Here is a 15,410-nt window from a genome sequence, read left to right as displayed (position 1 = left end):
ATGCACGTTTTCCTTGGGGTAGATGCTGAAGTAACGCAACTGTAGGGTTATTGCATACGTGTTAAATTTTAATAGGTATTCCTAAATCACTTCACAGTGAGGGTCCCATGGCAGTTTGGATGAGTTCTTTAACCTTTACCTACTGTATGCATGGCACTGTGATAATTACAGAATATAAAGTAATAAAATAAAGATTCTAAAGCATGACTCAGCATTGCCAAAAGAGTAAGGAAAAAGGAAAGAGAGATATGAAACAGTAAAGTTTATTGTGAGAAGTAAGATTATGTGTAACTGCCCTTTATATATTATCAGCATGATTTTTAAAAATAATTTTTTAAAAGCAAAAGAAATATTTGAATTATACAAAACAAATTCTTAGAGAATCAATGCTTTCAAAAAAATCAAAATTAATATGTAAATTTATCACAATTCCATTAAGATTAACAAAATATTATTTTAGAAATTCAGAATCTAAGTCTAAAGTTCACAAGGAAAAATAAACGAGCAAAAATAATTAGAGTAGTCATGGGAAAAAAAGAGTAATAAAGGAGAATAGCCTTAATACTTACCGGATAGTAAAATGTGTTACACAATAATTTAAAAGTTAGTTTATAAATAGAAATCGGTTCATGAATAGACCATCAAATCGAAGAATAAAATAAAAATTCTAAAATACTTCAGAGACATAGCAATGAAAAATAGATTGTGCTATTTAAGATCAGTGCAGAAAAGATAAATTACTGGATAAATGGTATAGGCAAAACTATGTAGCCACATGGAAAAAAAGAATGGAATACCAACTCACACCAAAAAAAATAAATAATAACAATTTAAAAATTTAAACATTAAACATAAGAAACCTCAAAAGTATTCGAAGAAAACAGAAGACCTTTTTTTATACACTTGAAGAGCATAAGACCATTCTAAGTAAAACATAAAATCTAAAATCCATAAAGCAAAAGACTAATCAATTTGATTAGACAAAAATAATAAATTTATAAATGGCAAAAATTACCATCAATGTCAAAATATAAACCCAGTGGAAAAATAAGCAACTCCTATCATAAAGTACTAACTTCTTTTTTTATTTAAAGAGCTTACCTCAATAGATAAATGGGCAAAGGACCACAAGAATCAATTCACAGAAAAACTGTTTTTAAACACACAACAGTATGTTCAACCTCATTCATGACCAGAGAAATGCACAGGAAAACAGCAATGATATTCCCTTTTTCGGCTGGTAAACTGGTAAAGATCAAAAGGTTAATAACACACTACCAGAAGAGGGAGGAGAAAGGCATACATTGCCATGGGAGTGTAATGTGTACGGTATCTTTGGAGGGCGGTTTAGTAGTACTTAATCAAATATATAAAGAAGCATATTCATTAATCCAGAAATTCCTCTATCTAAACCTTCATGGCTGCAAGTTCAAGGACAGTCCCAGTGGCTGTTAATAATATCAAAAGATCCAAAACAACTTAAAGGCCATCATCAAGAAATTGGATGATAAAGTACAACCGAAAGCTAGAATAAAACAGAATGAAAGCATAGCACCGTCTGCTACCATTTGTACAAAAATAAATTTAAAAAGCATACATACAAAATGCGATATGACATTTCTGGATTTGATCCTGGAAAAGTAAAGAACAATAGCAGAAAGCCTAATGAAATATGAATAAAACCTATGCAATTTAGTTTCACAATATAATGTTTTGGATTTTACTCTAGGAGCATGGATTAGCTATTTAAAACACAAAATGTAATTTAAAAAAATTACTTTATGATTGAACTTACACCATTCTATGGTATTCATATCCCTCTATATATTGCTAATGAGAATCATCAAGAGTGAACATATTGTTTCAACACTTCTAATACTTCCATTATTGCACCTAAATACACATCTGCCTCAACTAATAGATTTTAGGTCCTTAAGACTAGGGGCCATGTCAACTCATTTCTGTACTCAAAGGATCTGGAGAATATTGTCCACATGGTAAGACTTTTTGACAAATGAAAACTGAAATCATATTCTGGCTAGTGACCAGATTTTTGATTAGTAAGAAATTTTGTATTGCAAATATCCAAACAATTCTTCTCGAGTTTCCTGCAATTTTTAGTTCACAATGACATGGAAGAAAAAAGCAAGAGGCCAAGAAGGGTGAAGTCATGCTCACTGAGGATTTGGGAAAATAGAGAGAGGCATTTTAAATAAACTACCCTCCAACTGAACTCTCTAAACATTTTGCTCTGTGCTAAGAGCTGCAGGGAATATAAAGATAAATAAAATCCAGTCCTTACAGCAGAAGTTAGGCAAAATTAACTTCGAGTCAATACTTAAAAAGGTAAAAATGTGTAACTGCCTAAAATTTTCAAAGTATTTTCACAAAAGCTATTAACATGCTTTTCAAAGAAAAATTACTTATTTGGCAATATAAAAAAAGTGATGAAACTCCAATTTAGACAAAGTTTTGGTTTTCTATGATGTCTTCTCAAGAAAAAAAAATCTTGCGGCAGGGTGCTAAAGAATGTCCAAAGAAAAAATTCTAGCCTCAAACCCCATCAATACCTAATTTTCTAAATATTCAAAATAAAAAAGATAAATAACTTAGGAAATACTCTGAGGTCCCTGAACGAGTAAAGAAATAACACTCAGTTTCTCCAAAAGGCACCGATGGTTCTACGCCCCCCTCACAAACCCAGAGCTCGGTCCTTTAGCGTCAACATCACCAAGTAATATAACCTTGGGCAAATCTTTTGATCTCTGCGAATATCTGTTTTTCATCTATAAAATGAACAGATGACAGCTAAGGCTCCTTCCAGGTCACACCCCAAATACAAACTAAGACCCTGAAGTTATTTCATACAAATGCACCAGTGCATGCTTTTGTCTGTGTGTACTGGGAAAGAAGCACCTGTAATACTTCCTCTCTAGTCCCAGAGTGGCCTAACACACACAAAATAATAATAATAATAATAATAATAATAATAATAATATCTGATTATAAACAGATGCCATATGTAAACAGTTCTCTATTCAAATATCTGTTGAAATTACATTAAAATGTGTATGCTGTATGGTGAAACATTCATTCAGTTGTGCATTCATTCACATTTAGAATTTTATAAAAGCTTCTAGGTTGGCTTTTAAATGATCTTTCATGGACTAGTTAGTTCACAAATAACTTCTGCAAGTTATCTGTAAGCGTATGCTGCTACTTGGTATTAATTTGTTTACCATTTTTCATAGCATGGAAAAAAAGATGAGAACACTAGGGGAAAGTTACAGGCATGCTCATCCATGTGAAAAGATACAGGACTATCAGTGGGTAATCGTTCTAATTTATTTAACATAATCCTTAGCTCTGACCTACTGTCTTGAAAGGTGATTGTGTATTTAAAAAAAAAAAAAAACAGAGCAAAGGCCTGTAAGAGGGGATATGCTAAAACCATACTACGGTATATATTGAGAGTTTAATTATCTGTCAGTTGAAGTTGTCTTTCAAAACACAAAAATGGCATTGCACTACTAACAAACATGGTTTTCTTCTAAAGAAGTTCTTTTCCCCTAAATAACCAGTATTTTACGGTACGGGTCCCTTATAAATACCAACAGGGAGAAAAAAAGAGTTTTCCGAGATACATACAAAAAGTTCACGTTTCCACAGTGAAAGAAATACTTGAGTAGATGAGGATATGAAATAACATCCACCTGTAGGATTAGCCAGAAAGGCCTTCCTGAGGAAATGAACTTGAATGTGTTTCAAAGGAGGATAAGGTAACTGACAGGTGGTGAGAAGAAAGGGAAATTCCAGGCAAGGAAAAAGCTGTGCGTAAAAGCCGCCTCTGTGGTTTCTCAAGAAGCAGAGTCACGAAGTGATCTGATGTGCGGCAAAGATTACTTTAGTCGTTAGGACCAACTGAAGGAGGATTAACTATATGTTACTTCACACTCCTAACCACAGTTTTCTCATCTGTTATGAAAGGTTGGACTCGATGACTTCTCTGGTCCAGCGCAGCTAAGAGCTTGCTTGCTTCCTACCAGGCACCGCAATGGCGCTTAACGCTTTGGCGATCCTGCAGGGTGTGTGGCTTATTTGCCCCATTAGACAGATGAAAAGAGCAAGGCTCAGAGACCTCCAGTCAGAGATTTAGAAGTTAAAAGGAATATGCGTGATAACTATTGTAGAGAAAGAAGTAGCATATGAAGACTGACAACTTCGAACATCAGAGCTCCTGAGCATAATTAATCAAAAACAATTTTTACATTCTCCTCTTGAGAGCGCAAAAGAATATGGAGCTGTATCAGTCTTCCCCATCAGCCAAACAACCAAAGGAAAGGAGAAGGGTAGATACCATCTTTACTTTGAAGAATGTCCTTTAAGGGGAACGCAAGGAGGCCTTGTGCCTACTCCTGCCTCAGTAGTGACTCTCAATTCTGAATTCCCCCTGCCTGTGGTGTTCATGAGGTGGGTGTTATGCTGAATACACAACACATTCCTTAGCCATTAGAACAGAGATTAGCAGTTAACTGAAGAGGCTTTCCAACCCTCAGAAGCACTTAAGACAACCCTCGCACCCAGCTTAATCTCCAACGCACAAATTCTCAAATGATGTATTATTTTTATACAAAAGCTCGGTGGCCATTATCATAATTTACATGTAACTATTTAATTGCAGAATTCTCTTATGAATAAATTCACATCCGGTAGCAAAAGATGGTCCAAAAATTAAAACCAGTCTTCAAAAAAACTTCAAAACTGAACATTAATGAGGTCTACTTATTTATAAACAAGTGAGTTCTTTAAATTTAGCTCCTGCCCCATCTTATTTCTTTAGATAAATATGTGGAATTAAAAGAACCCATCCTCTCAAACTAATCAAAAACAGACTCAAAATATAGTGGATGATTTGGTGATGGACAGAGGGTTTAGGAGACTGGGAGAATGGGGTGAAGGGTTAAAGAAATACAAATTAGTAGTTGGTAGTTGGTCGTGGGGATGGGGAGCATGGCACAGGGAATACAGTTAGTTTAGCATTAATATGATGGCTAGGTAGAGGGCCAGGGGAAGGAGGAAGCAATTGGAGGGGGGATCATTCTTTGAACTATATAGATGTCTAACCAATGTACAGTATACTTGAAACTAATTTAAATAAAAATTTAAAAAAAAAAAAAAAAAAGGAACCCATCCTCTGTTGATGGGAGTCCTGATAAAACAATTTGGGAGTATCTATTACAATATCCCATGACCTGACAACTGCCTAGAGAAGCATACAGCCATGTGCACAAAGCCAAGGCCAAGGCTATTCTTTGCAATTTTATTTGCAATCTGGACCTATCAGAAACAACCCAGAAGTTCAGCAATAGGAAAATGGTGGGAAAACTATAGTATATTCCCATGACTAGTCTACATAACACTAAGCAGCAGTTAAAAAGGAAGAACTACACAGATAAATCTTCAAATCATGTAACTGAATGAAAAAAAGTTACTGATATTCAATATGAACCAATTATGTTAAGTTTTAAAAGACAAAAATATAATACTTTTATATCATAAATAGCAAATCAACAAAGTGTTTGCCTCTGGAGAGCTAGTAAAGGAACAAGGAAGAGGGAGGTGGGGAGTAAACCTTATAGACTCATTTATTACTTCTATTAAAAAATTTTTAAAAACATCTCACAAGGATTTTACAGGGTTATTAAGTGACTTAGAATTAAAGAATAATGTGATATAAAGATAATACTTCTGCAACTGCTAAATTAAAATCTAATTAAATGCAAGAAGACAAATTATAAGAAGCAACCATAACATCACAAATGAGGCTAGGGTTTTACTTAATGAAGAACAGAAGACTTTCAACTTAAATGGCCACATGAAGCTTCAGCTGGTATAATTAATTATTATTGGTGTGAGCCTGCACACACAAATTCTTTTTCCCAGGCTAGAAACTCTACAGTAACTGAATGAGGACCTAATATAGAAATGTTAAAATTATGTTAACATCACTCAGTTAAAATGGTCATGGTCCCTTTTAACCCTTAAGAATCCTTCCCCAATCGTAGCCTAGGTTTATGGGAAAATGCAAACATTTTTTTTTCTCCCTCAATTCCCACCACCACCACCACTCCCACCCCTGACCTATGGATGTTGTCATTTCCCCTTAAGAACTGGATCTATGAAGGCAGGGCATCTCCTCCCACATGCTCACAGCATGCACCTGAGGCCTGGCACTTACAGCGCACCCAGGGGGACCCAGAGCACCTGGGGCATGGTCCGTGACTCCACCTGGGGTACAAACCCAGGATTTCTGCATGTAAAGCAGACCTGCTAACCACTACCAACAACATAACTTTTTAATAAAGGTCAGCTTATGGTAATAATAATAAGGGCCCCTTTCATGTAGTGGACACTCAAGAATATCAGGACCTGGCTGGGAACCATTTACCTCCTCTATTCCCAACCCTGTCAAGGAAACATCAGCCAGACTGTCTTTTAAATAACCATCTATCTACATTCCTAAGGGAAAAAATGGACTTTCAATTCAGGGAACTGCATCCTCAACAGATGCTGGTGTGAAAAAGGAGGGAAGAAGAGATGGAGGGAAGGAGAAAGAGAGAGAGGAAAAAAGAAAGAGAGGAAAGGAGGGAGATGAGGGAGGGAGGAGAGAAGGAAATCTATTGTTGCAATAGATATCATCAATGTAAGGTTTGCTTTAGATACAGTCAAATGCATCTTTCTCATTTTTAGTTAATGCCATTAAGATTTAACAGGAAACAAAAACTAACTATAGACGAATAAATGTCCTCATTGTATCATTAAGCACAAAAAGTAACTTATAAACAGCATATACAGTATGATCCCAGTTTTGCTTTTAAAATATATACATGGTTACACAGAACAAAAAAAAAAAAATGAAAGAAAACTATTAAAATGTTAGCAGTCCTAAAGAATATATGACCCAGTTTCTTCTAAAATAAATTATATAAAAAAGAGGAGGGAAGGGAACATGTTACAGATTAAGAAAGATTTTAAAGAGATGAATGCTGTGTGTTAACACTCGGTTCCTGATTCCAACCAACTAACTGTAAAAGAACAATTTAGAGATAATGAAGGAAACTAAACATGGACCAAATGACTAATTAGTAAACAATATTTTAAAATAATCATCAACTTAAATTAAGATTAATAATATTGTGACAAATTTTTCAGATCCTTATTTGTTAAAAATGCTTAAGTATTTACAGGTTAAATAGTATAATGGTACACTACCTCTGGGCTGTGCTTTAAAACTTAAGACAGACAGACAGCAGGAAGAAGACAGACGGAACAAAAATGACAAAATGTCTGTAATTGCTGAAGCTAAGTGATGGGCCTCATCATACTATTCTCTATACTTCCGTGCACATTTGATTTTTTTTTTTTTTTTACACATCTACAGCAACTAGTCTTCCTAGGTGGTCTCCCATCCAAGTACTAACCAGGCCTGACCCTGCTTAGCTTCCATTTTCTGTGTACATTTGAAAAATCTCATAAATAAAAAAGTAAAAATGCTAGCAGGGACAGTTACCTCTGGGTGGAGGAGGCTGAGTCATCTGGTGGGAGTTGGGTGTGATTTTTTTACATTGACCTTGTGCCTTTTAGAAACATCGAGATTTTATATAACAAGTGTAAATTATTTTGGTTACATGGAAAAACAATGTTCCTCTTTTAGTAACAGACTGATTGATCTTTCAAACCCAGTTTCAAGGATGCCACCTCCATGGATTTAATTCTCTTTTTATAGATGCCTCAATGTATTCTATTTCTACTAAAGGCCTTATTATATTGGGTCATTTATTATAACAATTTTTAATGATGTCTATCTCCTGTTCTAGAAAAACAGCTCAATTACAAGGGGCATTTCTTTCTTGTATTTCTATCCTAGTCAACACTAAGCAAAAAACTCTCTCTGTATAGTAGGTGTCAAATAATTATTTACTTAATTGAATTAACTTTTCCACTAATAAATCCAGGGAGTAAACTAGTGGCAACAGAAATAGAATATCTTACTTCTTGTAACTATAAAAGCTTTAAGGCTAGAATATGCCCAGAGGCCCCTGTACAAAGACCAACACCCATCAAATGTTACCTAGTCGATTTCTCAAACCATTTATTTTCCAATTGACTGGGGGGAAAAAACACATCAGTCAGTAGCAGAAAAGGGTCATTTACTGAATTAAGCTATAGACTTAAAAAAATATAAAAGACTCCCTGAAAAAAAAATCAAAGTCCATTAGATCTTCAGCAACCATTCATTAGTTAGCCTCCTGAAGACGCATCCAGAGTACCCATCAGTCCATTTTTATTAAGAAAACCATTACAGGGCAAACACAGAGCTACCCATGTGCTGAGACAAACAATGGTTCAGGAAACAGCCCTGAAGAGGCTGGTGCCACGAGGAAGGGCTGCAGGCCCACACCTCTCGTGTTTTCCTTATCATCAACTCACTGGAGACTTTGGTACATTTTGTGCAGATGTGGGCAGGAGCTTTCTTCAAGCCTACTCCTCTCTATATTCTCTTGCTTAAAATTCACTTCTAAAAAAACACGATGAAATCTCCTCCCAGGGACACCAAGACCTCTAAAACATGGCATACTGGACTTGCCTACACATGAGACTTCACCCACAATATGGCCTTAATTTTGCATGCATGATTTTGTTGAAAGCCACTCAAATACCAGTGAAGATATGTATAACTTCCTTTTACATATAAAATATGTTTTGGTGTTGACGAACATTAAAATAAAGTCCAGGTTTTAAAATAAAACCCCCACCACGAAGTTTCCCAAGCCCTTTGAGAAATGTCAGTGTCTCATGAACTGGCAGATGCAGGCTCTCCCCAAGTTTCATCTCTAGTCACCCACTGTGATCTGCTCCCAAAATCCAGGTCCTCAAAAATACCACACACCCAACTTATCAAGCAAGGCAGGAAGAAGGAGGAGAGGATGAGGCAGAGCTCTGCACGATTCTCACCCTGACCTTCACTCACATCACCCACATTTGCACACATGGTTCACGTTCTTGCTTCTCTGTTTTCTGATCCCTTATTTTAGGCTTTTGTTCAAATCGCTCCTCTTTGCAAATTTTAATTAGACAGTCAAGAAATCGGGTCACACGGTATCATTATAAAGAATCATCCGTACACATCCTGGGCCCCCCAAAAATGACCAGGTATATACTAAGAAATAAGGCACTCCTCTAAGAACTTAATTCATTTTCTATTACCATGCATTCTGTTCAGCACTAGACTGAGTTTAAATGAGGCAACTCTGTTTAAAGTGGACACTTGTATTTTCTGTTCTGAAGAACATAAAGGCAAGAAGTCGGTGAGAATAAGTTGTTCTCACTGAAGAGAAAAAGGGTATGACAGCATTCGTAAATGTGAAGGGGTGATAACACAGTTCTACAGGCTGGTAAAAATGTTTGCTGGGCTGAAGGACTGCATATAATTTTCTTTTTTAAGAACAAAGAAGGCTTTGAATAATAAATAAGCATAACGAAATAATTCTGAGGTGACCTCGAGGCATGCCAAACTCAATTCCAATTGGTCATGGACAAAGATAAAAAGAAAACTCTGCAGACATCTCTTTGCTGCTGTAAATTTTTAATACATTCATACTATAGTTAACATGTACTTCGTAAAATTTCATCAAGCATTTATCTTAAAAAGTTGTCTCCATCTTGTACCCTCAGTGCTACCATTAAAGTTCAACTTAGGTTGTCCCAAAGAATCTAATAAAGTCTATTCAAGGTAAACATTTGAGTTATTCTCTTTTTAGAGTTAATATATTCAAAATCCTATTATTAGTTAATCTACTGTATTCGTCACTGGACTATGTTTAAAGAGAAAACTGTATTAGATGTGAACAGCTGTTCTCTTCTGTTTTAACTTAAGGAAGAAATAATTTGTCAGAATAATGAGGAACAAAGAGGGTGCGTCCCATCAGTGGACATGAGGGTCAGATCACAGTTCCGCGGGCTGGACGACCAGGGAGGAAATGTTTTCCGGGTTTCCGTTTTTTAACTGACCTCTGAATCTGCCATAGTCATTCTATGTCCAGGCCACCAGAAGGCATTATGATTATTAGGATTCTTGCTAACACTACATATAACACAAATCTAGGAGAATACACGAACGTGCATTTTCTTCGTTTCTTTTTTCACTTACTAAATGGTTGAAACTTCCCATAAAACACTAAAAAGTATATATTTACTTTTGTTTATTATATCAGCAAACCATTAGTCTAAGTAAATGTGACCCATGCTATTCTTTTTTATTTTCAAGAAAACAAAATTTTTTTAAGAAAAAAATTCTTAAAATTTCTTCAATGATTCTCCCATTAAAATAAGCAGCCTGGGATGCAATAACCAAACTGAAATAAGAGAAAATTTTAAATAATACCTCATCTACCTATGAGTACATAAATGTCTATACAAAAAAGAGAAAATCCAAAGCAAAAATACTTGGGAAAATCATTCTCATTTTTTAATGAATAAAGCACATGTTAGTTAGTCAGAGGTCGCTATTCATTAACATCACTCTATGTTTCTTGCTAGATGTTTACAAGGAATAAAGCAATTTAAAAATTTTTTGAAGAAAGTAAAAAGTGTGCTTTCTTAATTCAACTTTATATTCTAGAAAAACGTTACTCAAAAAATAAAAAAATAAAAAGGTATAAGTATGATTTAATAAGATACACATGGAACTACATAGAAAGTATAAGGTTTTGTACATTTTTGTGTGTCTTTTTGTTTTCTTTTGGAAGGAGAGAACTGTTTTAAGTATCTTTTAAGAAGAGAAAGAGAACTTAGGAAAGAAGTATACATTTAGAATGCCAAGAGAAGAGTCATGCCACCAGCAGGTCTGGAAAACTGTTTAATCGCGGCCTGCTTATCTGTTGCCTGATAGGGCTGGGCGAGTAGGAATGCCTTAAAGAATCTCCCACCCGATCTAACAGATCTACAGTACTAGCATCACCAGATATTATCACTATTTAAAAAAAGTGATTAAAGTGCCCAGGGGTTCAGATTATTAAACTAAGCAACTCAAAAGACAAGATGTAGCCACTACAACATAAAAGCTAAACAAGCATGGCCTCATAATAATCCTAAAACTTGAGAGGCCTCTGCTAAAAACTGTCACATTGAAGTATATTAACCAGGAGCTAATACTTAAGCATTTAAAAAATACTATGAGATACACAGAAACTATACTGAAAGCACGCATTTCTATAGTATACAGGTTCTCAGGAGGAAAAAAAAAAAAGTCAATCCTGAAAATAACTTAGAAGATTGAGGTGAAAAGCAGAGGGTGCTCAATAACATGCACTAATTTTTTTCTTTCCTGAACTACCTGAGCTATGGCTGTCTTCACCGAGCATGCCTGCAGGCTGCTTGCTCACCACTGAGGAATTCCTGATGGTTCCAAAGATACTACACTCTCAAATACAGTTTTTCAGCTGTGTTGCTAATAAAAAAAATGTGGACTTTTCAAGTAGCTAAAAATTACAGAGATCCAAAATTCTTTCTTGGATTCCACCTCTATTAAAAGAATGATGCTGGATATGCTCAAATGAATGCTACCAGTGAAGTGTCTTAATGTACTTTAAAAACATTTTCAGAGATAATCATTCTCCTATTTTCTTACTGAAATTCAAGGAAGATTAGAAATAGCAAGGCTTTGAAAGCCCTGCTCCAATTACCCAGTGGGCTTCAGAAAAGAAGCCCTAAACTCTACACAAAAGTTTGTTGTGGTGAGATGCTCAGATAACCTTGTGTGTCCTTGCTAGGATGCAGCTACTCCAGAAGAGCTGACTCCTTAGGCAACTGGCTTCTACTTCTGATAAAGCAGCAGATAAGAAAAATCCCAAGGTCTTTGTTTCAGCATCTGGCTGCTATGAAAGTTAAATACAAAGTAACAAATGAAATGAAACCTACACAACCCCAAACCACTTGTTTTATCCAAATTTAAGAGTTTAGCATAGTACAGCATTTTCAGTCTATAGAAAAGTCTCCTTTTCCAAGAAACTGTTATTTTTCTCAATAAGAACACCTTTTGACAACTGATTAAAATGTTTGAGACATGTCCACTAAAACATCAGGATAGGCCTAGGGTAGGACTGGGTGGGTGTCTCCCCAGCAGTAACCGAGGGCAATCACTCCAAGATCAATGGTAAATGGCAGTCAAACAGTAGATCATCCAATCACCTCTATTTTGCAGGGTAAACAGGGTATTCCAAGTTATACACTAATACATCAGGGTTAACAAGATTCTTATTTAGAACATGGGCTGAGGTATAAACTCCCATCAAATTTTAAGAAACACATGTAAGGTTTTCTTGAAACGTTATTTAATATGGAACAGAAACATAAGTATGTAACAAAAACCTCCATATTATTAAGTAGCCAGAAAAATACCTAAACTGTTTTATCTATAAAGATGATTACTAAAAACCACACGGGTGTTCCCCCCTTCTCCGTTTCCATTTCTGCCTCTCAGCAGTAAAATAACAAATGAGGAAGAACCAATGGGGAAAACTATAAAGTCTATGCTTGCTAAACCAAAATACTGCTGTAAGTAGCACATCTTCTAAGAATGAACACTTCAGTGACGTTCCCTTCCCCCAACACAACTTTGTGACTAATCCAGCAACTCACCTTTTGCCACTTCAGTTAGGAAATCTTGCTTGAGTCCAACTTGAGGTATTCTCTCAAAGCCTAGATTAAAAGAAGTATGAACTTTAATATAATAGAGTTATCTTCAAATTCTGAAAAACACACAACTGTATCTCAGTAATAAGGGGGGGGAAAACCACTGTTACAAATCAAGTCATAATTGTGACATATATTTTACCTCTAAAACCCTCTTTAATTTATAATCTCTTTATGTGCATTTCAACATGCATTTAAGCCAGCTAATAGCCACTACCACTTAAAACAACAAATTCTTAAACCTAACTATTCAGTCTCTAGGCAGAAAGCTGATCTAGGTCCTCACCCCACATAATCTAATCAAGAAGTCTGGGAAGAAACCCAGGATCCTGACTGAAGCCCACCCCACCCCCACACAAGGTGATTTTAATGTAGCCTGCCTAAGGGAACCACTGTTCCAAACCAGTATACCCCAGGGGATATCTTTCAATGTCTGGAGATATTTTTGATTGTCACAGTTGGGAAAGAGGTATGCATTTAATGGGCAGAAGCCAGGAATGCTGCTAGCCATCGTACAATGATCAGCACAGCCCCCAACTACAAAGAATTATCTGGCTCAAAATGTCAGAGTGGTAAGGTTGAGAAATCCTGTTCAAAAGCAACCAACCATTCTGATAATTTAGAAATTCTACAGTTCTCATACTGGTCACTTCAGATAGGTTGTAAGTTTCCACTACAATTATACACATTTCCAGTGACTGCTTAGCTTATTATTAGTTAAAATAATGCACCGACATGCCCAATATTAAAAATTTACAGTACATGTAGGGGGGAAAAATGGTGTACATGATAGAGGCTTTGTTCATCCCTCTTGCAACCAAATCAAAGTTGTGACAGAAACACAGAACAAAGAGCAAGCAAAGTCACCTGGAATCTAAATGAACAGAAGCACTACAACGAGGAAGAGAAATAATTAATCAACCTGCAACGGTAGAAGGTAAGAGGCGCCAGGTCCGCGAGCAGACTTTTGCAGTGACAGACCTGCTCACTCCGAGGACCAGAGCCCAGTGGGCTGCGCGAGGGGCACGAGGGACTTACTGGGGAACACTGAGTCGTCAGAGTGAGGACCGGAAGCGAGGCTCTCTGCTGGGCAGAAGTGACCACGGTACCCATTGTTCTTTTGTTGAGCCCTCTCCCTCCCAGTGTGTAGGCGCTGTGTCACCAGAGCTGAGATGTCATCAAACTGGATAAAAGGTTACTTCACCCAGAGGATTCCCTGAAACTCCTCCTCCTCCAACTCACAGCTCCACCCACGCCACATCCAGGTATGTCCCTGGTGAGTCCTGTGCTCCAAGCTGAGCAGCGTCTAGACTCAGACTAGTGGCAGCTGGCCTCAGTTTCTGGCGTCGCCTCTTGAGACACCTATGAGCACAGCACCTGTGGACTGCTTACTGAATCTTAACAGGTGGCCCTTGAGGGGCACAGGCTGGAGCTAAACTTGGCATGAAGCTGAACCCCTCTCAGGACTGTGTCACTGGACACCTACTACACAAAGCCCCACTAATAAGACTGGGAAAATTAGTAGCTTTGCTTAGTACATAGAAACAGACACAGAAAGGCGGCCAAAATGGGAAGACAAAGAAGCAGAAACCATATAAGAGAACAGAACAGAGATCCAAGAATAATGGAGTCGAGCAATCTAACAGATGCAGAGTTCAAAACACTGGTTATAAAGGTGCTCAATGAACTTAGGGGAAGTGTGAATGAATTCAGTGAGAACTTTAACAAAAAGATAAAAAACATAAAAATGGAAATGGAAATTATAAACTTATAAAATGAAATTATAAACCAGTCATAAAGGAAGAACACATTAACTGATAAGAGTATATTAGAAGAAATAAACAGAGTAGATAAAGAAGAGGATTAAACCACCAATATAGAGGATGGAGAAGCCAAGGACACCCAATCAGAACAGCAAGAAAAAAGAAGCCAAGACTATAATAATAATTTAAGGAGCCAATGGGACACAATTAAATGTGAAAATATCTATGTCATAGCGGTATCTGAAGGAAAACAAGAAGTTGAACTATTTGAAGAAATAATGGAAAAGTTTCCTCACCTGGTGAGGGAACTAGACATACAACCCAAGGTAGCTCAGAAAGTCCCAAAAAATGATGAACTCAAGCCCACACCAAAACACATCATAATAAAATGTTAAATGTTAAACATAAAGAGAGACTCTTAAAAGCAGCAAGAGAAAAGCAGTTAGTTACCTACAAGGGAACACCCATAAAACTGGCAGTTGATTCCTCAAAAGAAACTATGCAGGAAAGAAGGGCTTGGTACAACATATTCAACGTGATGAAATAAGAATACTTTATCCAGCAAAGCTATCATTTAGAGTTGAAGGACAGATAAAGAGCTTCCAGACAAAAATAAGCTAAAGGAATTTATCAACACCAAGCCAGTATTATAGGAAATGTTGAAGGGACTTAAGAGGAAAAAACATGTTTCAAAAATAGGAATATAGGATGGTAATAACTGCATTCCTATCAATAAGTACCTCAAATGGAAAAGAATTAAGTGCTCCAATTAAAAGACAGAGTGGCTGAATGGATAAGAAAACAAGACCCCTACATATATGCTACAAAAGACTCACTTCAGATTAAGACACACACAGACTAAAAGGAAGGGGATGGAAGAAGATATTGCCTTGA

At 36.4% G+C, this 15,410-nt stretch overlaps 1 protein-coding gene across 16 annotated transcripts in view; it reads right to left on the bottom strand.

Annotated features, from left to right (window-relative positions):
• Positions 1-15,410, bottom strand: part of SIPA1L1 (signal induced proliferation associated 1 like 1) — a 317,068-nt gene that overhangs the window by 233,310 nt on the left and 68,348 nt on the right. For 14 of the 16 annotated variants that reach the window (XM_016118662.2, XM_016118665.2, XM_016118659.2 and 11 more), the window contains one exon: positions 12,700-12,759. The exons of the other annotated variants lie outside the window; for them this stretch is intronic. The gene's annotated coding sequence lies outside the window, so the exon portion shown is untranslated. The remainder of the gene's footprint in view (positions 1-12,699; positions 12,760-15,410) is intronic. 16 annotated transcript variants of the gene reach the window in all.

This window comes from Rousettus aegyptiacus, unplaced genomic scaffold, assembly GCF_014176215.1.
Source record: "Rousettus aegyptiacus isolate mRouAeg1 unplaced genomic scaffold, mRouAeg1.p scaffold_m13_p_3, whole genome shotgun sequence".
NCBI classification, from domain to species: Eukaryota; Metazoa; Chordata; class Mammalia; order Chiroptera; family Pteropodidae; genus Rousettus; species Rousettus aegyptiacus.
This window is presented reverse-complemented; position numbering and strand designations above follow the sequence as displayed.